At 43.1% G+C, this 15,666-nt stretch overlaps 1 long non-coding RNA gene across 2 annotated transcripts; it reads left to right on the forward strand.

Annotated features, from left to right (window-relative positions):
• Positions 1-1,349: 1,349 nt before the first annotated feature.
• Positions 1,350-14,198, forward strand: LOC141981371 (uncharacterized). Of its 2 annotated transcripts, none has more exons than XR_012637753.1 (3): positions 1,350-1,422; positions 3,072-3,249; positions 14,049-14,198. It is a non-coding gene; the product is annotated as an uncharacterized LOC141981371 (long non-coding RNA). The 2 variants fall into 2 exon arrangements; XR_012637754.1 differs by having other exon boundaries at positions 1,364-1,422; positions 3,125-3,249.
• Positions 14,199-15,666: the final 1,468 nt, after the last annotated feature.

The raw sequence follows: 15,666 nt of genomic DNA on the forward strand, positions 1-15,666 counted from the left end.
AGGCCACTGTGGTAGTATATAGCCCAAGGGATATAGAAAAGTTTCTGAGGTTGTGATATCATGCCCAAAGAGAATTATTTTAGAATAAAAAATGTCCCAAAAAGCAGCAGAGGGGAGGGGGCAGTACACAAGTGGGAGATTTCTTTAAGTGGATTAATGTATTAACTAAAAATAAAGATCAGGCATATTTGGAATTCTAGTACTGCTTCAGGCGTCTGGTAAGAGCACATTCAAGCTCCTCTCTTGTGTTTTCTGTAGCGTTAGGGCTGCATAATTCCCAGTTTCCAGGTAACCCATATGTTTAGCTATAAGCTTTTATGTGTACGCTGCATGTAAATATCTTTCTATGAACAGCGCCCTACACTGGGAGTTCTCATCTGATGTGGGTGAATAAACTATCTTCAGCCTTCATGTTTTGGGAGAAGTGAATACCATTTAAAAACTTAACTAGGAGTAAAAAGAAAGGGAAAGGGTGTTTTGTCTCATTGCTGGCTGCCAGTGAAGAAGTTTTGGATGAATAAACAGCTGATCTAAGATAATTCAGTATTGTGTGGGAAGCAATAATGAAGTATCTCCCTTTCATCTTGGCCATCCAAGTAAATGAGTCTGGTTAGGCATGGGTTAATCCCTTCTGCAGTCTCGGCCAACTCTGAAGTTTGACTCCTCTGCTCCCCTATAACAGTGCCGTAGACTGCATGAGAGAAACATTACCCGCTGTTGCTTGCCTCAGCTCAGGCTTTTGGATTGTTCTGCAGCACATTCAGAAATAGCACTGAAATCTAGCTTTTGTATTTTCAATCTTTGATACATTGAGCTCTAACTGCAGCAATCTCTTAGCAATACCTCCCCTCTCAGGAAACCAAGGTGTTTCATAACACACTCCGGGTATCAGTGGTAGTCGTTCTCGAGCTAGCACATGACTGTGTTACTAGGCACATTTTGGCTTCTGTATAGAGTCATCATGGAGCCGTAGAGCCGCCAAAAGCTCTCGGTAACATAAGTACAGAGTGCTGGGTCTCTCATAGTTCCCTAAGTTATTTCAGAATTAATGTGCTGTTGTATTAATAGGTTCAATTAGTTCTTTTATAAATGGAGGCAAACTTTTTTTTTCTTGCCAAGCAGGCCCAGGCCTAGGAGCTATATGTGTTAATCCAGCACTGTGCCAGCTGTCCAAATTCATGGACATTTGTCATAAATATAAAGGGAAGGATAAACACCTTTAAAATCCCTCCTGGCCAGAGGAAAAACGCTTTCACCTGTAAAGGGTTAAGAAGCTAGGATAACCTCACTGGCACCTGACCACAATGACCAATGAGGAGACAAGATACTTTCAAAGCTGGAGGGGGGGAGAAACAAAGGGTCTGGGTCTGTCTGGGTGATGCTTTTGCCGGGGACAGAACAGGAATGGAGTCTTAGAACTTAGTAAGTAATCTGGCTAGATATGCGTTAGATTATGATTTCTTTAAATGGCTGAGAAAATAAGCTGTGCTGAATGGAATGGATATTCCTGTTTTTGTGTCTTTTTGTAACTTAAGGTTTTGCCTAGAGGGATTCTCTATGTTTTGAATCTAATTACCCTGTAAGGTATTTACCATCCTGATTTTACAGAGGTGATTCTTTTTTACTTTTTCTTCTATTAAAATTCTTCTTTTAAGAAACTGAATGCTTTTTTCATTGTTCTTAAGATCCAAGGGTTTGGGTCTGTGGTCACCTATGCAAATTGGTGAGGATTTTTATCAAACCTTCCCCAGAAAAAAGGGGGTAAGATTTGGGAGGATTTTGGGGGGAAAGACGTTTCCAAACGAACTCTTTCCTAATAATAATAATACCTGTGTTAGACGTTTGGTGGTGGCAGCAAAAGTCCAAGGGCATAGGGTAAAATAGTTTGTACCTTGGGGAAGTTTTAATCTAAGCTGATAATTGTAAGCTTAGGAGGTTTGCATGCAGGTCCCCACATCTGTACCCTAGCATTCAGAGTGGGGAAGGAACCTTGACAACATTTTTATGTCTTCCACTAGAAAGGACTAACCCTTTATAGAATTTTTTGGTTACATATTAGCAGAGCATCACTGGATAAAGAAGATATAATAACTAGAATCAACTCACTAGGCTTCTCATTTAGTTGGGTCCATTTCGTATCCACCCTCTAGCTTCCTTGCTCACATTTCTAAACTCAAGTTATTTCTCCCCATACTAAACTCAAGGAACAACTCTAAATCACTAAATAAGTAATAAAAATACATAAATACTATAGCATAATTCTGTGTGGATTTTCCACAAAAATCTGCATAATCTCTGCAGGAAGTCTTCTATTTTATATTCTACGTGGGCTAACATTTGCACTTTAGTACCAGGTATCACTGTAAGACATAATGAGGGTCATTAAATATATTTATTATCTTATTAAACTGAACAGCCGTCACTGTTGCAGCTGGCCTGACTTTTATAGGTAACCCAGCAAATCCCCAAAGTCATACAACAGGAGTCCAATGCTTTTGAACCAATGACAGCGTAAATACCAAATTTGCTAAAACTAAACAAATTGGCAAATAGAGCAGTATTACGTTATTTTAAAACCTGCCATGAGGCATAGTACATAATTCTCAACTGGAAAAGGTAAGATTACTTTAGAAGGAAATATGAGAAGCAGTTTTATGGAACGTAGAGATACTTTCAGGAACATTATTTAATTACAGACAGAGAGCACACATTTGGATACTTTCTAAGGGCCTGCCCATTGAAGTCAATGGAAAGAGTCTCATCAGCAAGGTCTAGGCTAGAGTTGACCATGACCACCAGGTAGCATGTTTTTAAGCACAACTTGCCATATATACACTGGGTGCCATGTCCTATTCAAAATCATATTAGTTAAAACCTGTTAGCTGACACATTTTAAAACACAACCTATTATTCCAGTCCAGACATAGTCACAGACAGACCAGTGGGCATTAGATCTGGCCCTAAATGTATATGATAACTGTATATCGTCCTTCACTAGGCTACCAGGATCATGTTTCTCAGCTCAAATACACTGTCTGCTCCAAAACCGCTCTGTTTCCATTTTCCCACAGAGATTACCAAAGCTACAGTGGTTTACTGTAAGTGCCTCTCCTGTCTAATCCAGGTTCCTGTTTCCTCATCCCTGCCAGGAAAGAAATGAGCAATGATGATGAGAATCCTAGGTGATGATGTTTCTTCAGTTGCTGTTGTTCTCAAGTCATTGGGCCAGATTCACTCTGCGGTGAGGTGGTAGGTGTGACCCAATGGGAGATTAACCCCAGGGAGGGCCTGGTATTGAAATGGTCACCACACTCGCTCAGGGTTTAGCTTTAATTTCCACTGGGGTTCTACAGGAGCCCCATTGCTGTGAGAATGGACTGAATCAACACATTGCTCAGTCCCTCTTTGGTGTGCTCCCTCCTTTGGAGCTGCACAAAGTAATTGCCCAGCCCTCCAGGAGAGGTTGTGGCCACTTTGAGCTGCAATCACCCAACCATATTTTCCATCACTAGGGGCCCTGAGCCTGGGGTGACATCTGGGTTAAATAGCCCTTTCACCCTCTCTTTCTTTTAAACCCACATAGTGCCTAAACCCTCCCCCTTGTCCCCAACTTGCATACAAAGGAAATACATTTTTTCCCCTTCACAATTCACTGAAACATTTCTGAAACCGATTCTCTGGGGTAACTGTGAATGAAGGATTCTTTTGCAGATTTGGCAGAAAAGGTTTATTTGAGTCAGGTACAATATGAGATATTTGCTTCTTTACATGGCTTTGCGTCAGTTTTGCCTTCCCACTTTCAGACGTAATCAGCTTCCACTGAATGAATCCTTATTCATTAGAAAGTGATTTTATTTTTAGAAATCTCTCTTTCTAAACACCTCTGCCCAAGCAGTTGGGACAGGGATCAGACAGGAAAGCAGAAGAGCAATTTATCTAGATGACGCAACAAAACGGAGGAGTCATATTAGCCAGAGATAACAATGGCCAAGAATGATGACCCACAAAATATTTGTCTGCCTAGTAGAAAAAAAAATCCCAGCATTGTCCCTTTTCCTTCCATTGCAACAAACTCATGAATAGCTTAACATCATTTTCCGTAATGTCAAAGGAAACCCCCTGGTGAGGTGTTTTCACTCTCACTCTGTCTCACTCCTCTATATGAACACCCACTCTCCTCCTAGATGTATAATGTCACAGTTTATTCAGCATTCAAGATCCTCTCACACTATAAATGTGCTGCCAAAAGCTCTCTCTCTGGCTCGCTCGCTCTTGCTCTTCCGAATCACTGGCAGCAAATTTACTAGTAAAGATTATCACATTCTTTTTACTGTAATCCTGTAGAGCGGATTGGATGTTTCCAGAGATTTCTTGTAAAGCTGGATTTGTATGTGTGTGGATTTGCCAGTAAATCATCTTAAATTTGTACACTTGGAAAATCAATGGCTGCTTTGGATCTTTTGTTGTAAACAAGACTGCATATTTTAACTGGAATAAAACGTTCAATCCCTAACTCTGCACGCTTTGTGCTCACCAAACTCTCATTGACTTCAATGCAGAAGCAATTCGGAAATGCATCCCAACTAGCTTAAATACATGAAATATAAATAACCACACACATTTAAATAATGTTTCAGGGTTGACTTAGATTGTCAAGAGTCAGGAAATTCAGAGTTCAGCATGACTCAGCCTTAATTTGGACTATTTTGCATGCTCTCTCTCTCTCTCTCTTTCTCTTTCTTTCTCTGTATGGCTGCACTTTAAAGATGGTGAATGAGCTTTAATCCCAAATTTCATTGCTTTGCTCAATTTACATTAGGTCCTTCTTTTCCAGCTTTATCTTTTAAAATTTCCTAAGCTTGTGTACTGTGTCCAGTTTTGTGGAAAAATTGCAGCTCTGAGGAGAGCAACAAAAATGATCAAAGGGGGTTTAGAAAATCTGGCCTATATGGAAAGGTTAAAAAAAACTGAACACATTTAGTCTTGAGAAAAGATGACTGAGGGGGAACCTGATAACAGTTTTCAAATATGTTAAGGGCTGTTATAAAGAGGATGGTGATCAATTGTTCTCCATGGCCACTGAAGGTAGGACAAGAAGTAATGGGCCTAATCTGCAGCAAGGGAGATTTAGGTTAGATATTAGGAAAAACTTTCTAACTATAAGAATAGTTAAGCACTAGAATAGGTTTCCAAGGAAGGTCAGAGAAGCGCTTTTCAGAGATGGTCAAGATATACTTGGCCCTGCCTTAGCAAAATGGGAGCTGGACTAGAGGCCTTCTCAGAGTCTCTTCCAACCCTACATTTCTATGATTCTATAAGAAATATTGCACAGGTGCTGACTTTCCAATGTGCCAGGAGGTGCTCGACCCCTGCTCTGCCCCAGGCCCCGCCCCAACTGCACCCCTTCCCCCAAGGCATCACCCCTGTCCCGCCTCTTCCCGCCTCCACTCCACCCATGCCCTGCCTCTTCCTGCCCCACTCCCACCCCGCTTCTTCCCACCCTGTTCTGCCCTCTCCCCCAAGTGCCGCCTCCTCGCTTCTCCCCGCTCCCTCCCCAAGCCTCCTGCATGCCGCCAAACAGCTGATCGTGGTGGGCGGATGAGCGAGGAGGGAGGGGGAAGCACTGACCTATGGGGCCCGCAGGCAGACGGGAGGTGCTGGGGGGCTGAGGAGAGCTGATAAGGAGGCTGCCGGTGGGTGCTCAGCACCCACCATTTTTTCTCCATGGGTGCTCCAGCCCTACAGCACCCACGGAGTCAGAGCCTATGAAATGTTGGCTAAATTCTGTGAGTATGCTGCCTGTCTATGTGTCTGTGAAAGACATCCACATCAATGAGGGAGAGTAATTGTTTAGAGTGGTCAAAGGCATTCTAACCAGAAACAATAGGATGAAATTGAGGGAAGGAAAAGCTTCCTAGCCTCAAACTGTTGTGTACAGTGGAATAGTCTCCTGAAGGAAGCAGTGAAAGCCTCATCACTGGAGAAAACACTTGAGAAAATATAGTCAGAAGCAATCTGGTATGGGTAGGGGATGGACTTGAAACCTAACAGATATTTTCCATCTTCAATTTCTATTGCACTCAGTGAAGTTTCTTCATTTGACTCAGTGAAATTTCCTTAAAGGAAAAACAATGTTATGTTATGCTACATGTTTGTGTGGATCTCTTAGGCTTTAAGTTGTAACAAACTATGGCTTATAAATGTATGCAAAGATTTTAATCTTATCTGCTTTGATTCAAGAGAAAACATTGTCCATTCACAAGCATATGCTCTGATCCTGCAAATTACAATGCATGGGTAGCACCTGCACCTATGAGGATCCACCTGAAGGATCTGTCCCATTGAGCTAGTTTTCTTATACTGGATTTCCTTTTATCTCCTAGTGGAGGCATTTTCAAAATCATAGATGCACTATTCATATACTGGCAATCAAGATACTGAGCAGGCGTATGCAATCGCAGTTTCTGTGTAGTATTAGGCTACAGGATAGCTCTGAAAGGATCATAGATTTAAATAAAGAGGTCAGCTAAGCTTCATATTTATCACTGTAAAGTTCACACCAACAAATGAGCTTTTAGTCGCTTGATCCTATATGTTTAATTTTATGACCTTTTGTGAATTATCAAGCAAACTAAATGAATTACACCATTCACTGAAATGGCATGCGCCAAGACTCACAATCTTAGAATTTCCCAGTCAATCCATCCATTCATCCCCCACAGCCATAAATAAAATCAAGAGAGGAAGATTCCCTTCAAATAAATTTCTCTCTTTGACAGTAAAGCAGGTGGCTATGTTAATGCAAATTCTCAAGAGAACTAGTTTGGTAAGAACTGCCCTGAAATAACTAACTCCAATGATTTACAAGGGACTAAATTGCAAGATTAGGCCTTGATAATTTTTCAACTCTTGACTTCATCATTACCTTTTGGATCTGAGTCTGACATCACCAGGAATGCCTGGGATCAAATTCAAGTGAAAACATCTGGTTCCAAGTCAGTTTAAAAAAGTAGAAGAAATAAGACAGACTATTTTGAAGTAGAGGACCTGTTTTCTAAGACATCCTATACAATTCTACTTCTCAAGCTTTGGGCCACATTTTCAAAAGTTGGCCTCTCTTTAGGGGTGCATTTTTGCCCCCACGGCTATTGACAGTAATTGTATCTGCAACTTGGACATCTAAAGTTTTGATTTGTGAGTTGGATCAGTACTTAATGTCCAGGTGACCTAAACGGTGGACTTAAAAGGGCAGCCTGGCTTTCTGTTTCTTGTAAGAAAGAAGAAGTACCTAAATAAAATGGAATTATAAGGAAAGTAAACAGTACCATGTTTAAAAGGGTACACAAATAGTTCTCATTAAATTATTTGTGAGCTCTTGTAAGTAATAGCTTGTTAGTGGGAATCTGCTGCATAAATGCTCAGGCATGCTCGGGCAGATAAATACTTTGCATTAATTTATTAATAAGCTAGTTCCTAATACCACTCCTAAAACTCTTTATGGAAAGTAATTTGCAAACCTTTACATCATAATTACAAGTGTTCTTCTCCCTCACTTTGGCCTAAAACCGGAAGACTTTATCTGGGGTAAGCATACAGTTATAAAATGTAAATTCAGTATGTATTATTGTATATCAATGATCCTAACTGTTAGGTACAAGAAATGACATGTCTGTAAAATAGTATGTGGACAGTAGGGATTCCTTTATATGATACTCAGTTGAAAAGGGGAAGTTACTTACCTTATAGTAACTGGAGGTTCTTCAAGTTGTGTGATCCCTATCTGTAGTCCAGTATGGATGTGTGCATCATGCATTCCATACAAACTGAGTTAGAGAACTCTTGCAAGCAGTTTCTGATAACCCATGCATGTGCCCTTGCTATCCATGTGCTTTCAACCAAAGGGGCAAAGGGCAGAGTGGACCAACCACCTCTCCAGTTCCTTCTCTACCGCAAATCCAGTAAAGATCTGAAACAGAGGGGACGGAAGGCAGGTAGTGACGTACAGATATGGACCACACAACTCAGAGAACCTCCAGTTACGATAAGGTAAGTAACTTCCTTTTCTTCTCTGAGTGCAGGTCGCTATGGGTATTCCACTGTGGGTGACTGATGATTAGTACACAAGTGGGAAGTGGGTACAAAAATGTAGATGGCAGAGCTTTTTGGAGAACTGCTGTCCCAAAGGATGCGTTAGCGGAGGAGTTCTGCGCTAAAGCATAATATCTTGCAAATATGTGGATGGAATTCTAGGTAGCTGCTCTATAAATGTCAACTAAGGATATTTCTTGAAGCAATGTCAGTGAAGTTGCTTGTGCTCTTGTAGAATGATCTGCTTAGAAATCCTCCGGGAGGATACAGTTTGACCTCAGGCTTGTTTTGCTATAGCTAGAAACAATCTTTTCTAGAAGGCGAGAACATTCGTATGTCAAGGGAGGGAAGTCTCCTCTCCTCCTCAGATACATGCAGTTTCAGGGGGGAAAAAACACAGATACATGGATTGACTGGTTTATGTGAAACTCTGATGCTAGTTTGGGGTGAATTTCGGAGGTAGTCGTAAAGAGACTTTGTCTTCATGGACTATAGTGTATTGTGGATCCACCATTAGGGATCCCAGCTCACACACTTTTCTGGCTCAGGTGACAGCCACAAGGAATGCAACTTTCATTGCTAAGTGAGACATAGAACATGTAGCTAATGGTTCAAAGGGAAGGTTACAAAGCACCAAAAGCACAAGATTTAAGTCCCAATGAGGATTAGGTTTCCTTGCTGGTGGGACAGTTCTGTTTATGCCCTTTAAGAATCTGCTAGTCAACCAGTGTATGAAAATTGAATAACCCTCTAATGGTGGATAGCATGCACTAATTGCTGCCAGGTGGACTTCTAAAGAACTGTGGGAGAGCCCAGCTGTTTTGAGAAAAAGAATATAATCCAAAATATGGGGGATATCTGCTGACTCAGGAGATACATATTTCTGCTATGCCCAGATGGAAAAAATGCTTGCAATTGGCTGAATAGCATTTCTTAGTGGAGTCCTTCCTGCTATTATTAGTTCTGGTTTGTATGGCTACAGAGCAGGAATGTTCTAATGAACCCATTCAAAAACTAAGCTATGAGATGAAGTGCCACAGAATTGGGATGGCTGATCTTGCCCTTCTCCTGGTCAAGAGATCAGAAAAGGAATGGATGCTGATTGGAGGATGAAATGGCAGTCATTGACGATTTGGGAACCAAAACTGTCTGGGCCAGTGCGGGCAATGAGGACGACTTGTGCCCTGTTCTGATGAATTTTCCTTAAGACTCGAGGTAGGAATAGTAATGGAAGAAAGGCATAGCTCAGATGGTCTGACCAGGGGAGAAGGAGAGTGTAGACCTATAGCTCCTCTGGAACAGTATATGTTACATTTCTTGTTCATTTGGGATGCAAACAGATCCTGGCTGGCAGTCCCCCATTGAGTGAGGATGCTGTTTACTACTGAATCATGCAATTTCCACTTGTGATCGATACCAAAATGCCTGCTGAGGGAGTCCATCAACACATTCTGAGTTCCTAGAAGCTAAGCTGCCAACAGGGTGATTTGAGTCCTCATACTCCAGTTCCACAGGATGACCCCTTCTACACACAGGGGGATTGATCTTGCCCCTCCTTGTTTGTTGATGTAAAAGATGGTTGTCCTGTTGTCTGACATTATGAGGACATAGGGGGACTGGATGAATTGTAGAAAAACCTTGCAAGCTTCTCGGACTGCCTGAAGTTCCAGAAAGTTGATATGTATCCTGGTCTCTTAGGGTGTCCAAGTGCCCTGTGCCATATGGCTCTCCATGTGAGCTCCCCAGCCTGAGAGAACCATCTCTAATTATCATCTTTTCTGAGGAGAATGGTTGGAAGCAGATCCCCACACACCTGAGGGGATCCTTTCATCACATCAGGGAAGATGTTACTCTGGAAATAATTTTTACCACGGTATTCATGCTGTATTTGGTTGGTGAATACACTGTCTGGAGCCATGCCTGAGGGCAACCTAGGTGGGGTCTGGCAAATGGGTAACGTAAGTACCTAAAGCCATATGCCCCAGAAGGGAAGAGACAAGTTCTGACTGGAGCTTGAGGATCGTGTATAACCTGATCTATCGAGTTGCTCATGTTGTGAAACCTGTCCCTTGGTGGATAAGCTCTCACTGTGGCTAAAACTAGGGTGGCACCTATGAAGTCTATAGTCTGCACAGGAGTGAGGACAGACTTTTGCAAGTTCACAGTAATGCCTAGAGAAGAAAGTAGTTGAAGCATTGATGAGGTCAACTCATAAGCTTCCTGACATGTCCTGGCAATGAGAAGCCCCTTGTCAAGATGGGAAAATGGTGAAGCTGTTCCATCTGATATGAGCTGCTATGACCAGAAAGACCTTGGTAAAGACTGTGGAGACAGTGTTGAAGCTGAATGGGAGCACCCTGTATTGAAAGTGGTAGGGGCTTACCATGAATCTGAGAAAATGCCTGTGGGCAGGGTGAATTTCCATGTGAAAGTAAGCATTGTTCATATCAAGAGCTGTAAACCACATGTCTTTCTCCAGGGATGGGATTATTGATTCCAGAGTGACCAGTTTGCAAATAAAGATGATTGACGAGATCGAGGACAGGGTCTCCCACCTCCCGTCTTCTTGGGCACTAGGAAGTACATAGACTAAAAATCATTCCCTTGGTGTTTTCTTCTCACTGCAGGAAGGATTCCACTTCCTGCCTGAAAATCCCCTCGTGAGAATGGTCCATGAACAGGGACAGGAATGGAGGTTTTGGAGGAGGTGGGGAAATGAACTCGATTGCATAGCCAGAATGGATGGTATCTAATCATAGAAGCATAGGACTGAAAGGGACCTTGAGAGGTCTTCTAGTCCAGGCCCCTGCACTCAAGGCAGGACTAAGTATTATCTGGACCATCCCTGATAGGTCCCCACTTGTGCATTGTTAGGGTACTCCAGTTGTGGAAATAGAGTGTTAAATGGCCCATGAAGAATATGTGGGGATTGGGTAGTGGTGGCATCATAAATGGTTTGCCGCTCCCAAACTCCCATCAAAAATATTTTTTTCTGAGGGATGGGATTGAGATGGCACTGTAGATGTGGGAGGTACAGGGAAATGAGACTTCTATATTCTCTGTCTCTTAAAAGGAGGGTCAAAAGACTGCTGGTGATAAAACTCTTGAGATGCTGGTCTAGGTTTGTAAGACTGCTAGTGATACTTCCATTTCCAGGTATACATATTCCCAGGGGGTGGTGGAGGCCCCGGAACCCTTTAAAGTATGTAAGGACTCATCCATCTTTTCATTGAAAAGATGGGTTTCATCCAAGGGTAAGTCCTCCATGGTGTTTTGGACCTCCCTGGAAAACTCCCAAACATGCAACTATGACTTATGGTGTATCACAATGGCCATTACCATTGACCTTGATGATGTGTCTGCTGCATCAACCACTGATTGAAGTATGGTTTTTGGGCACGAGCTAACCTTATTTAATACAAGCCTGTATGTGAGACTTGTCCTGCTGCGGAAGGTTGTCTACAAAATCTGTGAAATTGGAATAGCTGAGACGGTCGTACTTAGCTAGCAGTGTTTGATAGTTTGCTCTTCTGAACTGAAGGCTAATCGATGTGAAAACCTTTCTTCCTAACAAATCTAAACACTTTGCCTCCTTGTCAGAAGGAGTGAATTTGTTGTCTAGATCTCTCTGTGGCAGCCTGGATGACCAGAGAGTTTGATGCAGGGTGGGTAAGGAGCAGTCTGCTCTCTTAGCTGGAAAAAAATAACATTTATCTGCCTGTTGGGAGTAGGAGTGCATGTAGCTGGTGTAGGCCAGACTGCTTTAGGCCAGAAAAGCTTCATTAGCTGGAAATGCTATTCAACTGGATCCGGTGGTTTGTAGAAATCCAGGAGTTTGTGTTGAGGATCCTCAACCTTGTCTAGGGACATCTGGAGTTCTTCTGCCTCTCTTCACAGTAAATCCTGAAACTGTTTATGGTCATCCGGAAGGGATGGAGAAGCCAGATGACTGCTTAATCAGGAGATGAAGAAGACAATCTTGTTGGTACCAGCAGAACTGGTTCATGTCCCACCTCTTCCATGGGTTCAGGAGGAGGCTCTGACTGTTCCTTTAGAGGAGAATGGTGGAGTGGCTCCCTGGCAGAATGCATGGGCTCTGTATATTTGGCATACAGGTCCCATGCTCCCCAGTTTGGCAGGTATGTTCATTCAGGCAGAGGTTGCGGGGGTCCCCAAAGCGTGGGGTACCAACTGTCCCAAGGTAAATGTCAAAGCAGAGGCTGGTACTAGGAGGTTCTGGATCTCCTGTCTGGACTAACATTTCTTGGGGGAGATGATGACGCTCTGGAGGATCAGATTTTCCCAAGTAAGAGAAGAGAGTGTCTGTATCCAGTGGCAGTTCTGACAGACGCTGGAAGAAGAGATAGGCTTCTGTTAAAGGTAACATCCTATGGTGGAGTCACAGTCTCCTTAGAGAAGGTCCCAGTGGTGATGGGGGGAAACTGAAGCTCAGAAAGAGCAAAGATAGCCTCTGGTGTAATAAAAGTTTCTGATCTCTCTGGCGTGCCAGGGGTACCATCCATTTGTGTTCATGGAGTCAGAGGAGGGAGGCTCCCTGTAGCTGGAATTTGAGACAGCAATAGTGCCATCAATGGTAGAAGCTCTGAGCATGCCAGACTCAACGGATCATGATGTTTTTGACTTGGACAGTATTAATCGAGTGGGTATCACTGGCATAGAGTCTGGTACCAACAGAGCCTTGGGTTTATGGGCTTTAGAGTCGTGGCCCTAGGACTTAAGATGTACTAAGTCTTTAGGGATTAAATGAGCAGATTTACTTGATTTAGGCAGAGTTGTGTCAGATGTCTTCAAAGCAGACCTAGAAGGAGACCTGCTTTTATGCTTGTGCAAGTGTTCTCTGCCTCCTGGATGAGACCCTGACAGGAGGGATGTTGATATGGAGTCCCCTGCAACAGAGTCAGACTTCATGGCAGGAGGCACACACCATGTTGATTCAGGCTGATGTAAAGGGACTTGGGGATGGGGGGTGGGGAGGCCTACAGCCTGGGTCTAACTGTGGCATCATTGCCTTCTCCATGAGGTGTTTTCTAAGGCAGGGTTCCCTTGCCTCACAAGTATGGCTAGGGAAAGAACAGCAGATATTACCCTTAGCTGTGCTGTGCACCTCCCTGAGACAGTACAAACAGCACTGGTGGTTGTTGCTGACCGAGAAGGAAAGGGGGCAGGACACACCGTTTTTAAAGCCTAGAGGTCTGGGCATAGTCCAACATGCATAATGGGGAGGGGGGGGCGGGAATTCCCCAAGGTGAGAAAATCACTGGAAAACTATTAAAAATTTGCTAAGTATAAAGACCTTTACGCAATAAGACACAGAGGCAAACTTTGAAATAATTGCAGATCAAAGAAATCAAAGGAAAACTCTGGACAGTGGAAGCTCTGACCCAGGCCAGGCATCGGTAAGAAAGAACTGGAGAGGTTGTTATTCCGCTTTGCTCTGCCCTTTATGCCTTTCATTGAAAGCAAAAGGCAGGCAAGGGCAGACCAACGGACACTTCTTACAAGAATTCTCCAGCACCAGGAGCATGGAATGCATTCACACACCTACAGTGGAATATAAGTAGGGACCAGCACTTGATGAAGAATTGACAGTTTGTCCAGTCCAAACTACTGCTGGGCCATGTAGTAATTCAGTCTAATATTTATACAATTAAACATGTAAAAATTCCATCCACTTCCTGCTAATAACTTCCCAAATAACTATTGCCTGCGCAGGCTATGAGCTCCAGGTCAGTGGATGCCTACAAGGAGCCCCATTAACTTCAGTGGTGGGGTCTGCCTGAATGCAGCACTTTGCAGGATCAGACCCTAAGAATGTGAACCGTGTCCAAAAATCAGTTCAAACATGTTTATGCCCTTGCATGGGTGTGACTTATTTTGGATCCACATCTTTGTGCAATACAAGTAACAGACAATAATAGGATTTTAATTCTACATTTCAGAGGCTGGACGCAGGAGGGATCACATTTGTGACTCATCAGCCAATGGCGACGTCAGAGACTGGCTTTTACCTGCAAAATTCCCAAGCGTTCGCTCTGCAAAGTCTGAAGGCACCAGCTGTGGATGTCTGGTGAGAGTTCAGGGAAGTGTGACACATCAGAGATAATGGTAGTGAGCTGCATTTCAATTTTCTTTAGCTGCCGTTTTGCTTGGAATGTTATAGGCTCACATCATTTCACATGAAGGGATTTAGCAGCCTTCCTATAAAATGTGTGTTAAATCAATGAAACCTGTATGACATTTTTTTCCTCATGTGGTAATTTGGCTCCTCTGGGTCAGTGTCAACTAGAGCTTTTACTGTGTGGGGTTGTGTTTTCAATATATATCCCTTTGGCTCACCAAAAGAAAAAGAGAACCAATGCAGACTCAGCCCAAACAACAGAATAGCCATCCCAACAAAAGTCTTAGCACTGGCTCAGACTTATAATAAAATGAGACAATTGCTGCTCTTTTGCCTCCCTGAATGGGGAAGGACAACACAGATTTTTACTGCTGAAACATTATTTAAAACACCTGCAAATGCATGCCCCCTAAAAGGAAGACTTTTTTAAAGGTGGAGAGTAGAGAGGATGGGAGTTAGCAGAGTGTGTGCGCTGTGCCTTCTGCCTGGTGTTGCATTTTTCTAATGTCAGAGATGCCTTTGTTTTAAGCCACCGAATAGCTCTGAGGCCAAGCAATTCAACCTCTCCCCCCTGTAGCTGTAATTGAAATTGGGCTAGAAATCTGTGTGCAGGCCAGTCAGAAAATGCCAAAAGAATAGCCTCTCTCACTTCATTTTGCTCTTTCTGAATTGCCTGGTTTGAGCTCAGAGACGCAGAGGCAAAAAACAACAGTAAACAAACAAAAATGCATAGCACCTTTTAACCCCCACCCCTCCAAATAGTTTCCATTCTTTTGTACCCAAACCAGAGCATCCATCCCCAATGAGAAATACAGCAGAGTCAGATACAGTATCTCTGGCAGGTGAGAAACTTCAGGGTTTCAAACACAAAGTCCTGCTATGAATGGTCTGGTTTACTTGGTCTTGCCTTGGTGCAGGAGGCAGGACTTGACCTCTAAGGTCCCTTCCAGCCTTGCCTTTCTATGATTCTGTGCTGCTGGAATTATCTTCAAGGAGTACAACTTGAGGAAGAGCTCCAAACAATGATGGAACAGGAAGTTACAGCAGCTGTAGAATCTGAGGTTAATGATTTTCCCAGGGGGGCTTTAGCTTTTGCTCTGTCTCATTCCCTCTGGCCCAGAGTGCTGTACTAGTTTCACTGCTTCCCAGCCCTCTCAGTCCCACAGGCTACTTAGCTGACAAATTTTCAAGGCAGCAGATTGTGTTACGCGTCCCATGTGAGAGAATAATTCTAAATCCAATTCCAAATGTTTAGTAACAAAGGCGCAGCTTCCCAAGGTGGATCCCAGGAACACCGAAAGCATCTCCACATCTGACTGTTCATGCGTCAGAAGAAAAGGGAAAGGAAAAATGCAATTTCTGGAAAACAAGAGATTTGGGCCTTACAAGCATATGAGTTATGGATTTGCATGTGTTTTTTTGCCCCTTCAGTAAAAGGG

Source organism: Natator depressus, chromosome 2, assembly GCF_965152275.1.
Source record: "Natator depressus isolate rNatDep1 chromosome 2, rNatDep2.hap1, whole genome shotgun sequence".
Taxonomy (NCBI): domain Eukaryota; kingdom Metazoa; phylum Chordata; order Testudines; family Cheloniidae; genus Natator; species Natator depressus.